Raw genomic sequence first — 16,097 nt, forward strand, 5'->3', positions numbered from 1 at the left:
GTCTCCAAATGCAGACAATGACCCAAAACACACAGCTGCCGGGTTTGCATTGCAAATGAGGTCATAAACTGGGTCAAGACGCCAGCAGTGTAAGTATACCTTTTATGTAGTATGTATGTATGTAGTAAAATAAAGGTTAAATAAAAATAAATCAAATACCAACAAAACTTTTACCAGCACATTACTCAACACTAGTGAGACTCATGTCGCCTAAGGTGGGCCTAAAGTATATCTAAAAATATGTTTTTCATCTCTACATGTAGGTCTCCTGATTTAAACCCGATCTAACTTGTTTGGCATCAACTGAAAATATTAATCCGCAACTCTGCCAAGCCTACAAGCAAAAATGAACTGGTGAAGGCCATCAATACATTTTGGCTTGAGAAATTGACGATGCAACAAATACATTGATCATCTCAGCAAGGTTTTATCCGTGGTCGTGGAGCTGGGGGAAGTGCAACTAAAATGTAATTGAAATAAACATGGTATACATTGCAAGTTGGAGGGATTTTCACACCTACAGTAGCCAGGCTACCATTTTGTAAACAAATCAATGTATGAAGAGTCTATTGTCCTTCTAATAGCCCATCATGGAAATGTCTTTGCATGAAGGGCTACACCTGCTACAGTACACTTGTGAAAAACATTGTCTGTAAATATGTTTTCAAAATGCCTCCAGCAGTCCATCACTACTGTAAATTAAAACACAGCATCTAAAAATATTGCACATAATTCTTGTTTACATGCTTCATTGTAACCACAATGTCACAAATAATTGAACACACACAACATGAGCAGATTAACTTGGTCAAAACAGTCAAAGCATTTTTCGTAAGGGCAAATCTGTTCTGTGAGAATATCTAAAGGGGCTTTTATGTAATTATAATAATCGTTGGATAACAGATTGGCTTCTATCTTCAATATAATCATTAATTCATAAGGTTAAACCCATAGGTTTTAAGCCTGCAGTAGGTTATAATAAACGGAAAATGAGGTGTCAATTCATAAAGCACGTGCCATGGAATTGGTACATCAAATCTCTTCCCAACTATTTTGCAATCTATATGGCACAGCTGTCAATATTTTGGTCCTTAAGTGAAACTGGTATATATTTTTTATTTATCACAGTTTTCTTCAACCAATTTTGGTCTTTAAAATGCAGGGCCGACAGACAAGTTCCTTACTTAAACATGATTTTTTTACTGAAATTGCAGCCAACTTTCTATGGCTTGTTTAAAGAATAATAATATTTTGGAGATGATTTCATTTCCCCCCCAAAAAGTGAGCGATTGTAATCTGAATAAAGGGGAAAAGCCATTCTTAAACATTGGCTGAGACATTCTTACTAATTTGTAAATAAAGCCAGTTTAATATCTAGAAATATTTATTTCTGTTTTTAGAGGGAGAGAAACCAAAAGCCCACCGTGCCTATTTTTCGAAAATCGTCTCTCCGCATGTCAAGGGAAATTCCCCCATTGTATTTACCCAAGCTGTCTCTTAAAACATGATGTGGCCACCACCACGCTTGAAAATAAGGAGAGTGGTACTCATTGATGTGTTTAGTTGGATTTGCCATAAACCTAACACTTTGAATTCAATACAAAAAGTTTATTCCTTTGACACATTTTTTGCTGTAATACTTTAGTGCCATGTTGCAAGCAGAATACACATCTGTACAGGCTTCCTTCTTTTCACTCTATCATTTAGGTTAGTATTGTGGAGTAACTACAACATTGTTGATCCATCCTCAGTTTTCTCCTATCACAGCTATTAAACTCCATAAGTGTCACCATTGGTGAGATCCCTGAGTGGTTTCCTTCCTCTCCGGCAGCTCAGTTAGGATGGCCACCTTTCCATAGAGGGGTTATATTAGTATGTAGCCCAAACTGTTCAGATGCTACAGGCAGAAGTTGACAGATGAGCGTTACTGACTTCAGGCGAGTCCCGTGACGTTTGTGGGGTTCATAGAGCAAAATAGTGGTTATGTTTGTATTCCAGGCCAAACCATTCGGACACTATAGACATTCTCAGATTTTTCACGTCTGACAAAGACCGCTGTAGCTCAGCCACCTTCCACTACAGATGCGCAAGGCTGCCATTGGTGGATGCGGTGGACTGAGATGCAAAACAACAGGTTGCTTTTTTATTATGCTAATTAATTATGCTAATTCGATTTTCACAGGGGAACAGACATATAGAAATACATTTGCAAGCAGCCAACATGAACAGCAACAACATTCTCAGTAGCGGTTACAGAAACGTTTTACTTGCTATGACGATGATATGCTGTTTGAATGCACTAATTGTAAGTCACTCTGGATAAATGACCAAAATGTAAATGCATATGTGAAAATGAACATACCAAAATTAACTGTAAAGCACACTGGGTGTTATTATTGGCCTTTTTTTAGGGTAATACTCAGCATTCTTTGGAATTATTCATTTTTTCACATACATTTCTATTTATACTGAACAAAAATGTAAACGCTACATGCAGCACTTTCATAAATTTTACTGAGTTGCAATTCATATTAGGTAATCAGTATATTGAAATACATTCATGGATTTCACATAATTGGGAATAAAGATATGAATCTGTTGGTCACAGATACCTTTAAAAAAAGGTAGGGGCGTATCAGTATCAATCAGTATCTGGTGGGACCACAATTTGCCTCCTGCAGGCCATGAAAACACTGGGCCATTTTATACCTTCCAGGAATTGTGAAATGGTGCCGTGCATTATCATGCTGAAACATAAGGTGATTGCGGCAGATGAATGGCATGACACTGTTCCTCAGGATGTCATCTCGGTATCTCTGTACATTCAAATTGCCATCAATAAAATGCTATTTTGCTCGTTGTCCATAGTTTATTCCTGCCCATACCATAACCCCACAATAATAATAATAATAATAATAATAATCCATAATCCATTTGGCACCATGGGGCACTCCGTTCACAACATTGACATCAGCAAACCGCTAGCCCACACAACGCCATTATTGGCCTTTTTTTAGGGTAATACTCAGCATTCTTTTAACTTCTTTTACTCCTTTTAAAAATTCAGAATTTGTCCAGTTAAATTTTATTTCAACCTCTTCTATGATAGACCGTTCAGAGTTATTCATGATGATGTAATATTTGTTTGTTTTCATTGTGTGCGCTGTCTGCCATCTCTTCACAACTGAAACTGTGATTCAGCCGGGAAGAGCACACGTATCCAATGTGCTAGTGGCCATCGAGGGTGAGTATTAGGCTACTAAAGTCGGTTATGACACCGAACTGCAGTCAAGACCCTGATGAGAATGACGAGCACGTAGTTGAGCTTCCCTGAGACGGTTTGTGCAGAAATGATTCGGTTGTGCAAACCCACAATTTCATCAGCTGTCTGGGTGGTGAAGTGAAGAAGCCGGATGTGGAGGTCCTGGGCTGGCCTGGTTGCCCGTCGTCTGCGGTTGTGAGGACGGTTGGACGTACTGCCAAATTCTCTAAAACAATGTTTTATGTTAGAGAAATGAACATTCAGTTCTCTAGCAACAGCTCGGGTGGACATTCCTGCAGTCAACATGCCAATTGCACTCAAAACTTGAGACATCTGCTCCTAATATGCCACACCTCTCAGGTGGGTGGATTATCTTGGCAAAGGATAAATTCAGGGGATGTAAATAAATGTGTGCACAGAATTTGAGAGAAATAAGCTTTTTGTGCGTATGGAACATTTCTGGGATCTTTTCTTCAGCTCATGAAATATGCAACCAACAATATATATTTATGAAGGATATTGTAAACAATAACGGTAAAGTGATGTCACATCAACAACTAATAATAGTGTATGGAGGTGTGTGTTCAATAACAAAAGTATAACCAACATCGTGGCTCTGACGAAAAATTGGAAGAGACAATTACTCAATAAACAAGATATTATTTTTTTTCAGTCTGCCACCCATTAAAAAATCCTAAATGGCTTAAAATGATTATTATAAATCAAAAAATGTGTCAGTTTCAATTAAAGTCGCAAAGTTTGACAGCAATATCGTATAACATTCAAATCAGTTGGGAACAGATTGTTGATGTCCCAATACCTTGGCTTCGGGTCTATGAACTGAAATATAAAACAACAATTGACACAACAAACAACATAACAACTCCAACACCATCATTACGTTTGCTATCGACAAAACAGTGGTAGGCCTGATCACCGACAACGATGAGACAGCCTATATGGAGGAGGTCAGAGAACTGGCGTCAGGTGTCAGGACAACAACCTCTCCCTCAATGTGAGCAAGACAAAGTAGATGGTCGTGGACTACAGGAAAAGGAGAGCTAAACAGGCCTCCATTATCGATAGCGCTGTAGTGGAGCGGGTCAAGAGTTTCAAGTTCCTTCGTGTCCACATCACCAACAAACTATCATGGTACAAACACACCAAGACAGTCGTGAAGAGGTCACGACAATACCTTTTCCCTCTCAGGTGACAAACTATTTGGCATGGGTCACCAGATCCCCAAGAAGCTATTTAGCTGCACCATCAAGAGATGTTCAATTGGGTTCAAGTCCAGGCTCTGGCCGGGCCACTCAAGGATATTAAGAGACTTGTCCCGAAGCCACTCCTGCGTTGTTTTGGCTGTGTGCTTAGGGTCGTTGTCCTGTTGGAAGGTGAACCTTCGCCCCAGTCTGAGGTCCTGAGCGCTCTGGAACAGGTTTTCATCAAGAATGTCTCTGTACTTTAATCCATTAATCTTTCCCTCGATCCTGGCTAGTTTCTCACTCCCTGCCGCTGAAAACATCCCCACAGCATGATGCTGCCTCCACCATGCTTCACAGTAGGGATGGTGCCATGTTTCCCCCAGACGTGACGCTTGGCATTCAAGCCAAAGAGATCAATCTCGGTTTCATCAGACCAGAGAATCTTGTTTCTCATGTTCTGAGAGTCCTTTTGGTGCCTTACTGAGGAGTGGCTTCCGTCTGGGCGCTCTACCATAAAGGTCTGACAACTTCCCGTTGTGCTTTAGCCTCCTTGTGGCAGGTCGACGCATTGGAGCGGCTGGCATCCGTGTTAAGCGAGCAGTGTGTCAAGAAGCAGTGCGGCTTGGCGGGGTCCTGTTTCTGAGGACGTATGGCTCTCGACCTCGCCTCTCCCGAGACTGTACAGGAGTTGCAGCAATGGGACAAGACTGTAACTACAAATTGGATATCATCAAAAAGGGGAGAAAAAGTACAAAAAAATAATAATGAAATAAAATAAAAGAATGATGGAGGCCACTGTGTTCTTGGGGACCTTCAATGCTGCGGATTTATTTTGTACCCTTCCCCAGATCTGTGCCTCAGCACAATCCTGTCTCAGAGCTCTACGGAAAATTCCTTTGACCTCATGGCTTGGTTTTTGCTCTGACATGCACTGTCAACTGTGGGACCTTATATAAACAGATGTGTGCCATTCCAAATCATGTCCAATCAATTGAATTTACCACAGGTGGATTCTAGTCAAGTTGTAGACACATCTCAAGGATGATCAATGGAAATAGGATGCAACAAGACCTAATCTCAATTTGAAGTGTAATATCAAATCAAAATGTATTGGCCACATACACGTGTTTAGCAGATGTTATTGCGGGTGTAGCGAAAAGCTTTTTTTCGAGCTCCGACAGTGCAGTAATATCTAACAAGTAATACCTAACAATTTCACAACATATACGCAATACACACAAATCTAAGTAAAGGAATGGAATTAAGAAAAAAATAATAATATGGACGAGCAATGTCAGAGAGGCATAGACTAAGAACAGAATGGAATACAGTATATACATATGAGATGAGTAATGCAACATTTGTAAACATTATTAAAGTGTCTAGTGTTCCATTATTAAAGTGGCCAGTGATTTGAAGTCTATGTATATAGTGCAGCAGCCTCTAATGTGCTAGTGATGGCTATTTAACAGTCTGATGGCCTCGAAATAAAAGCTTATGTCCTGTCTCTCGGTCCCATCTTTGATACACCTGTACTGACCTCGCCTTCTGGATCATAGCGGGGTGTACAGGCACTGACTCGGGTGGTTGTTGTCCTTAATGATATTTTTGGCCTTCCTGTGATATCGGGTGGTGTAGGTGTCCTGGAGGGCAGGTGGTTTGCAAAGGATCTAAATGCTCCTTCCAGTTCTCTGCTGCCAATGACTGGAACGAACTACAAAAATCTCTGAAACTGGAAACACTTATCTCCCTCACTAGCTTTAAGCACCAGCTGTCAGAGCAGCTCATAGATTACTGCACCTGTACATAGCCCATCTATAATTTAGCCCAAACAATTACCTCTTTACCTACTGTATTTATTTATTTTGCTCCTATGCACCCCATTATTTCGATCTCTACTTTGCACCTTCTTCCACTGCAAACCAACCATTCCAGTGTTATTTTTTACTTGCTATATTGTATTTACTTCGCCACCATGGCCTTTTTATATTTTTATTTATTTATATATATATTTTGTTTGCCTTCACCTCCCTTATCTCACCTCACTTGCTCATATTGTATATAGACTTATTTTTCACTGTATTATTGACTGTATGTTTGTTTTACTCCATGTGTAACTATGTGTTGTTGTATGTGTCGAACTGCTTTGCTTTATCTTGGCCAGGTCGCAATTGTAAATGAGAACGTGTTCTCAATTTGCCTACCTGGTTAAATAAAGGTGAAATAAAAATTAAATAAAAAATTATGTAAATCAATTATTTCCGTTTTTTTCTCTTTTTATAAATGAGCAAAAATGTCTTAAACCTGTTTTGTCTGTCAATATAGGGTATTGTTTGTAGATTGATGTGAGAAATGTTTTATTTAATCTATTTTAGAATAAGGCTGTAAAGGTAACAAAATGTTGAAAAAGTTAAAGGGTCTGAATACTTTCCGAATGCACTGTAGCTGTACAGCAATGCTCCGCATCCAACCTGACAGAGCTTGAGAGGATCTGCAGAGAAGAATGGTAGAATCTCGCCAAATACAGGAGTGCCAAGCTTGTAGCGTCATACCCAAGAAGAATCGAGGCTGTAATCGCTGACAAAGGTGCTTCAACAAAATACTGAGTAAAGGGTCTGAATACTTTCTGAATGCACTGTAAATAAAATGCATAACAAAACTAATCCAATCTGTTAGTAGTTTGATTTACTGAGATGGTTGTTCCTGTTGAAATGGTTTGGATCAGGGTTGGGCAATTACAGTTTCCCCCAGCTCTATAGGTAACTAGCCCGACAACTCATACTAAATTATTCCAATGCTCTGTCGTTAGCAACATACATTGAAGTCGTTTATAGTGACAGAACGAAGTTATCAGCAAATGGATCGACTCTAACAAATAAGAGTATCAAAGCCAATGACGAATTTTCAAACTGCCGCTTTACCCATGTGTATTCTCACCCGATCCATCGGTTTCTGGACCAATCAGACGGCCCCGAATATGTTCACATTCGGTGAAGGGTCGTGGAGGTGCTCAGAGTTGCTTTTTGATTTCTTTGTGAAACACACCCCTTTAACTAATAAGCAACTGATCTGGTTGCATCCATTTGAAACATTTAAACTTTGTGCAACTAGTTGCACGCAACAGCCAATCAAAACAAATGTTTTTGTCACATGATACTGTCGAAGGTTTGGAACTCTGGCCCAGTTGTCGTGTCAACAACACAGCTGTCACCGCCTCTTACGGTTTTCTGGTTCTGTGACTGGGTCTGGTGCTGGAACTGGTGTTGGAGCTGCAGAGGGGAGGAAGGACAACCTGAGGAGAGATGCACTTGGAATCTCAGAACCTGGAGGTTGATGATGGTACTCTTTTGTAGCCGGCTTGCTCTGGGCATAGGTCGAGATCTTTGTCCCTTCCACCACGCCTCTTCTGGTGTGGTGATGAATGGTTCCTGCCTCTGTGAGAGGGATAGGTGTAGAGGGAGGAATGGGGAAAGGGATGGTGAGGGAGCAGGAGGGAGTGGTGGTGGAGTGTATGTCCATCGGCCTGGGCTGGTGCTGAAAGAGGAGCAATGCGGCGGCAAGGCTGGATTCTAGAGGCTGGAGGACAGAGGGAACACACAGGGCCCAAACCCTCCTGGCCACGGTGCACTCACAAACAGTTGGTAGGTGTGTTAAGTGTAAGTGCATCTGTGGGGGCAGTTCTCTGTACGTACTTTGTGCCGCTTATGGATGAATTCCCACGTCGGGAGGCAACCACGAACAATCATCTAGAGTGTGTCTTTCTTTTCTAGGTGTATTGTCAGGGTCATGGTGATGAGTTATTGGGGGGGGGGGGGGGGGTCCTGGCCCGTGTTTGATCATTCCATTGCAGAGGTGGATGAGGGCATCTAGCGGGTCGTTTGTGTTGTTGGATTGTTCTTGGCTGTTCAAAGGTCTTGATATGCCTCCCGACTGACTGCCTGGTGGCCCTCTGTACTGACTTGGTAAAATAATGGGAGGTGCTGGGAGTAGTGAAGGCCAGAGGAGGTTGGTGGCACCAAAAGAAGCAGGGGAGGAGGGCTGAAGGGGTCAAAGCAGCAAGACGGCGCTTCTACTCACCTCGAGGCCTGCAGTCCGTCATCCTCTCAAGCAGCTAGGCCGGTGCTGGTTCTGGATGCTGGGGGGTGGAGTCCAGGGTGGTCCGTGGACTGGGGAGTTAGGTCAGGCCGCGGTCCAGATACTGTTACCTTTCATTCATCCCCAGCCCTTCAGGTGTCGGGGGTAGTCCATGAACTAAGGAGTCAGGTCAGGCCACATTCAAGCCACTGTTACCGTTCCTTCTTCCCCAGGCCTTCCGGTGTCGGAGTGGTCCGTGGACTTGGGGAACAGCACCAGCCGCGCTCGAGCCAATGTTACTAGCAGTGTCCACTAGTCCGTCAAAAGAAAAGACACGAGAGAGAAAAGAGGGTAGAGAGAGGGACACAACTCCAGATCATCTCCACCACACAGGGTTGTGCGTAATGAAGAGAAACCAGAGTTTAATTTCTATGATAAAAATAATCAACACTCACCTGATAAAAACCTATAGGACTGAAAGCCATTGCATTCAACAACCCTGTCTCTGTCACTAGCAAACACAGTCATGAAATATGCTAATAAGGCTATACCCCATACAGTATTAAAACATCCCAAAACCTTTTTAGACGATTTTGCCACTTAAAAGGAACAAACTGATTTTTTTTATTATGGTGGTATCCTAAAAAGACACATTTGTACCTTTTCTAAAGGTACGCTTTTGTACCTGTACTATCTTGTCCCCTATGGTACACTATTGGCTCTTTTAAAGGTACAATTATGTTCCTATAACTAAAGGTACAAAGGACCAACCTTACAGGGTACCACTATAGTGAAAAGTGTTTGTACCCCTTTAAGAACAAATCTCAACCTTTTATTTCTGAGTGTATAGTAAACAGTATACTGTAATTGTATAGTGATTCATCTCCTCCTTTGGAGAATATATAGCCTAGATCATTAAATCCCATTGTGAATTATCCGAAACAATATTTGCAGTGTTGACGGGCTGTGAGAATAAAAGCCCCTCTCCATTCATCTTAAACAATCACAAAAATCAAAACCTGGCAACCCAACGTGCAGGCGTTTTAAAATGCCACCTCGTTTGCATGTGCGGTTTATGAATAATCGGCGCAAGGCGAGTTTGTGTCGCCTCTCTACCGTCACTCTGTTTCTAATCGTTTGTAAATTCCAAGTGGATTACCTCCCGTTTCTGACGTGTGTCAAAACCCTCAGACTTCCAAAGTTGCAGGGAGGCTTGTTGGACGGCTTTCTAATCTATGAGGGGGATTTGAATACATTTCTCAATCATTCCCTCACTGCATCTCATCCCCTCAGAGAGTCACACTCCTCATAAGGAGGGCATCCAATCCCCGAGAGTCCCACGCTAAGTTAAATTAATTTCAACATCGTAAATAACTGGGGGGTCAGCATTTTAAAATTTGATTTAACTAGGCAAGTCAGTTAAGAACAAATTCTTATTTACAATGACGGCCTACCCCGGCCAAACCCGACTCTGGGCCAATTGTGCACCACCCTATGGGACTCCCAATCACGGCCGGTTGTGATTCAGCCTGGAATCAAACCAGGGTTTGTAGTGATACCTCTAGCACTGAGATGCAGTGCCTTCGACCGCTGCACCACTCGGGAGCCCACATTTGGAGAAAAAAAAGTGTTTGATTGCAGCTTTAAGTTTTCATCTCTGACAACGAGATTTGAGACCTTAATCCAGCCTTTGTTTTAGAAAAAGTGCTAGGGCTGGGAGGGAAATATAAGTGTGATATTGTTGAGTTGTCTCTCGCTTAATCTCCTCCCCTCAAAACTGGCTGCATGGTTTTAATGAATGTAGATATCCGATATCATATTGTCATATTTCCTCCCCCTTCCACACTTGACAGTCACCATTATCCCGTGACACATTTCAAATCAGACCTCAGCGAATAAAATGCAGTACATTTTATGTCATATCACTGAAATCCATTGATCCAATCTTTCAATGTACACACCGGAGTTATACAGCATGGTATACATTTTCAGGCATTTGAACCATAGAAATATAATCTACTCATTCTACGTCTACGCTTGGAAGTGGTCCATACTTTCAACTATCCAAGCTGGGGTTTATTGTAAGGATGCACTGAGGATGGCAGATGATTAACTATTCATGTGTTTCAGCTGTAAAGATGTCTGACTCCGAATACATGAATACCTAAACGCACCAAAAAAAACATTTCACAAAACAAAAACAGAAAGATGCTGAACTGATGTGATTTAAGCAGGGTTGACCTTAACTCGGTCAACCTCTTCCAGTTCGCTCCTCGCAGTTTATTTCCATTTGTTTGTTGGTCTCCATTTCTTTTTGGTGTCGTGGCTCGTTTCGGCTTGCTTACAGTTAATGGGATAAATATGAACAGGCCAAATAGCTGCCCGTTCAGAAGCCTGTTTGTACTGTACATACAAATATTGGAGATGGTTTGCATCAACAGGCTGCTGCCTGGCTGCCTGCGACTCTACAGTAGCTCCCCATATCTGCATGATGACAAATGAGAGAAGGTATCAGCTAAATAAAACTGTTATCCCTATGCCTGTTAGGAAAATGTATATTAATGCTCTGTGTTGAAATTTCAACCAACAAGGTAGCGGTGATAACAATGACTACAATGTCTAAATATATACACTACTTGTCACGTTCCTGACCTGTTTTCCCTTGTTTTGTATTTATTTAGTATGGTCAGGGTGTGAGTTGGGTGGGTTGTCTATGTGTGATTTTCTATGTTGGGATTTTGTGTTCGGCCGGGTATGATTCTCAATCAGAGGCAGCTGTCAATCGTTGTCCCTGATTGAGAATCATACTTAGGCAGCCGGGGTTTCACGTGTGTTTTGTGGGTGTTTGTTCCTGTGTCAGTGTTTGTACCACACGGGGCCGTTTCGTTTCGTTTGTTAGTCTGTTCCTGTTCCTGTTCATTGCGTTCTTCGTTGTCTGTAAGTTCACATGTTCAGGTCTTGTAACGTCGTTTATTGTTTTGTAGTTTATTAAGTGTTTTCCGTCTTCGTCTTTCTTTAATAAATATGGAAACATACCAAGCTGCATTTTGGTCCGATCCTTGCTCCTCCTCAGACGAGGAGGAGAACGAACGTTACACTACTGGTCAAAAGTTTTAGAATACTTACTCATTCAAGGGTTTTTCTTTATTTTTACTAGTTTCTACATTGTAGAATAATAGTTAAGACATCAGAACTATGAAATAACACATATGGAATCATGTAGTAACCAAAAGTGTTAAACAAATCAAAATATATTTTATTTTTGAGATTCTTCAAATAGTGTTTATGACAGCTTTGCACACTCTTGACATTCTCTCAACCAGCTTCATGAGGTAGTCACCTGGAATGCATTTCAATTAACAGGTGTGCCTTCAAAGTTCACTTGTGGTATTTCTTTCCATCTTAATGCGTTTGAGCCAATCAGTTGTTGTGACAAGGTACTGTAGGCGTGGTATACAGAAGATAGCCCTATTTGGTAAAAGACCAAGTCCGTATATGGCAAGAACAGCTCAAATAAGCAAAGAGAAACGACAGGCCATCATTTAAGACATGAAGGTCAGTCAATACAGAACAAAAAAACATCAAGCACTATGATAAAACTGGTTATCATGAGGACCGCCACAGGAATGGAAGACCCAGTGTTACCTCTGCTGCAGAGGATGAGTTCATTAGAGTTACCAGCCTCCGAAATTGCAGCCCAAATACATGCTTTACAGAGTAATGGACACATCTCAACATCAACTGTTCAGATGAGACTGTGTGCATCAGGCCTTCATGGTCGAATTGCTGCAAAGAAACCACTAATAAAGAACATCAATAAGAAGAAGAGACTTGCTTGGGCCAATAAACACGAGCAATGGACATTAGTCCATTGGAAATTTGGAAACCGGTGGAAGTTTGTCCTTTGGTCGGATGAGTCCAAATTTGAGATTTTTGGTTACAACCACAGTGTCTTTGTGAGACGCGGTGTGGGTGAACACATTATCTCCGCATGTGTATTTCCCACAGTAAAGCATGGAGGAAGAGGTGTTATGGTGTGGGGGTGCTTCGCTGGTGACACTGTCTGTGACTTAACCAGCATGGCTACCACAGCATTCTGCAGCAATAAGCCATCCCATCTGGTTTGGGCTTAGTGGGACTACCACTTGTTTTTCAACAGGACAATGACCCAACACACCTCCAGGCTGTTGGAAAAGCATTCCAGGTGAAGTTGTTTAAGAGAATGCCAAAAGTGTGCAATGCTGTCATCAAGGCAAAGGTGGCTAATTGAAGAATCTCAAATATAAATTAGATTTTGATTTAACACATTTTTGGTTACTACATGATTCCATAAGTGTTATTTAAATGTTTTGATGTCTTCACTATTATTCAACAATGAAGAAAATAAAAAGAAAGAAAGAAAACCCCTTGAATGAGTAGTAGTAGCAGTAGTATATATATATATACACTGCTCAAAAAAATAAAGGGAACACTTAAACAACACAATGTAACTCCAAGTCAATCACACTTCTGTGAAATCAAACTGTCCACTTACGAAGCAACACTGATTGACAATACATTTCACATGCTGTTGTGCAAATGGAATAGACAAAAGGTGGAAATTATAGGCAATTAGCAAGACACCCCCAATAAAGGAGTGGTTCTACAGGTGGTGACCACAGACCACTTCTCAGTTCTCATGCTTCCTGGCTGATGTTTTAGTCACTTTTGAATGCTGGCGGTGCTTTCACCCTAGTGGTAGTATGAGACAGAGTCTACAACCCACACAAGTGGCTCAGGTAGTGCAGCTCATCCAGGATGGCACATCAATGCGAGCTGTGGCAAGAAGGTTTGCTGTGTCTGTCAGCGTAGTGTCCAGAGCATGGAGGCGCTACCAGGAGACAGGCCAGTACATCAGGAGACGTGGAGGAGGCCGTTTGTGGCCTGCTGGAGGTCATTTTGCAGGGCTCTGGCAGTGCACCTCCTTGCACAAAGGCGGAGGTAGCGGTCCTGCTGCTGGGTTGTTGCCCTCCTACGGCCTCCTCCACGTCTCCTGATGTACTGGCCTGTCTCCTGGTAGCGCCTCCATTGTGTTGTTTAAGTGTTCCCTTAATTTTTTTGAGCAGTGTATATATATATATATATATATATATACAGTTTAAGTCGGAAGTTTATATACACTTAGGTTGGAGTCATTAAAACTCGTTTTTCAACCACTCAACACATTTCTTGTTAACAAACTATATTATTGGCAAGTCGGTTAGGACAACTACTTTGTGCATGACGCAAGTAATTTTTCAACAATTGTTTACAGACATATTTCACGTATAATTCACTCTATCACAATTCCAGTGGGTCAGAAGTTTACATACACCAAGTTGACTGTGCCTTTAAACAGCTTGGAAAATTCCAGAAAATTATGTCATGGCTTTAGAAGCTTCTGATAGGCTAATTGACATAATTTGAGTCAATTGTAGGTGTACCTGTGGATGTATTTCAAGGCCTACCTTCAAACTCAGTGCCTCTTTGCTTGACATCAATGGAAAATCATAAGAAATCAGCCAAGACCAAAAAAATGGTAGACCTCCACAAGTCTGGTTCATCCTTGGGAGCCATTTCCAAATGCTTGAAGGTACTACGTTCATCTGTACTAACAATAGTACGAAAGTATAAACACCATGGGATCAACCAGCCGTCATACTGCTCAGGAGGGAGACGCGTTCTATCTCCTAGAGATCAACGTACTTTGGTGCGAAAAGTGCAAATCAATCCCAGAACAACAGCAAAAGACCTTGTGAAGATGCCGGAGGATACAGGTACAAAAGTGTCTCTATCCACAATAAAATGAGTCCTATATCGACGTAACACGAAAGGCCGCACTGCAAGGAAGAAGCCACTGCCCCAAAACAGCAATAAAAAGCCAGACTACGGTTTGCAACTGCACATGGGGACAAAGATCGTACTTTTGGAGAAATGTCCTCTGGTCTGATGAAACAAAAATAGCACTGATTGGCCATAATGACCATCATTATGTTTGGAGGAAAAAGGGGGAGGCTTGCAAGCTGAAGAACACCATCCCAACTGTGAAGCACGGGGGTGGCAGCATCATGTTGTGGGGGTGGTTTGCTGCAGGAGGGACTGGGGCACTTCACAAAATAGATGGCATCATGAGGGAGGACAATTATGTGGATATATTGAAGCAACATCTCAAGACATCAGTCAGGAAGTTATAGCTTGGTCGCAAATGGGTCTTCCAAATGGACAATGACCCCAAGCATACTTCCAAAGTTGTGGCAAAATAGCTTAATTAAGGACAACAAAGTCAAGGTATTAGAGTGGCCATCACAAAGACCTGACCTCAATCCTATAGAAAATGTGTGGCCAGAACTGAAAAAGCTTGTGCGAGCAAGGAGGCCTACAAACCTGACTCAGTTACACCAGCTCTGTCAGGAGAAATTGGCCAACATTCACCCAACTTATCGTGGGAAGCTTGTGGAAGGCTTCCCAAAACATTTGACCCAAGTTAAACAATTTAAAGCAATGCTACCAAATACTAATTGAGTGTATGTAAACTTCTGACCCTCTGGGAATATGGTGAAAGAAATTAAAGCTGAAATAAATCATTGTCTCAACTATTATTCTGACATTTCACATTCTTAAAATAAAGTGGTGACCTAAGACAGGGAATTTTTACTCTGATTTAAATGTCATGAATTTTGAAAAACTGAATTTAAATGTATTTGGCTATTTGGCGACTTCAACTGTGTATATATATATATATAAGGTTTTAGTGGTGCTTGTTTGAGCTTGTCTGGCACAATGGGACCAAAGGGATTGTCCCAGAAGTGCAAACCCCGCCCATCTGAAACTCCAGGCAGACTCACTTAAATGCTCAAACCACAGTGAACAAAAATATAAACCCAACATGTAAAGTGTTGGTCCCATGTTTCATGAGCTGAACTAAAATATCCCCGAAATGTTCCGTATGCACAAAAAGCTGATTTCTCTCAAATGTTGTGCACACATTTGTTTACATCCCTGTTAGTGAGCATTTCTACTTTGCCAAGATAATCCATCCACATGACAGTTGTGGCATATCAAGAAGCTGATTAAACAGCATGATCATTACACAGGTGCACATTGTGCTGGGGACAGTAAATGCAGATGTCACACAACTCAATGCCACAGATGTCTCAAGTTTTGAGGTAGCGTGGAATTGGCATGCTGACTGCAGGAATGTCCACCAGAGCTGTTACCAGATAATTTAATGTTCGTTTCTCTAACATAAGCCGTCTCCAACATCGTTTTAGAGTATTTGGCAGTACGTCCAACCGGCCTCACAACCGCAGACCAGGTGTAACCACGTCAGCCCAGGACCTCAACATCCGGCTTCTTCACCGCAATCGTCTGAGACCAGCCATCCGGACAGCTGAAAAAACTGTGGGTTTGCACAACCTCAGAATTTCTGCACAAACTGTCATAAACCATCTCAGGTAAGCTTATCTGCATGCTAGTCATCCTCACCAGGTTCTTGACTTGACTGCAATTCTGGGTCATAACCGACTTAAGTAGGCATG

This window comes from Salvelinus fontinalis, chromosome 14 (assembly GCF_029448725.1).
Source record: "Salvelinus fontinalis isolate EN_2023a chromosome 14, ASM2944872v1, whole genome shotgun sequence".
In the NCBI taxonomy this organism is placed as follows: domain Eukaryota; kingdom Metazoa; phylum Chordata; class Actinopteri; order Salmoniformes; family Salmonidae; genus Salvelinus; species Salvelinus fontinalis.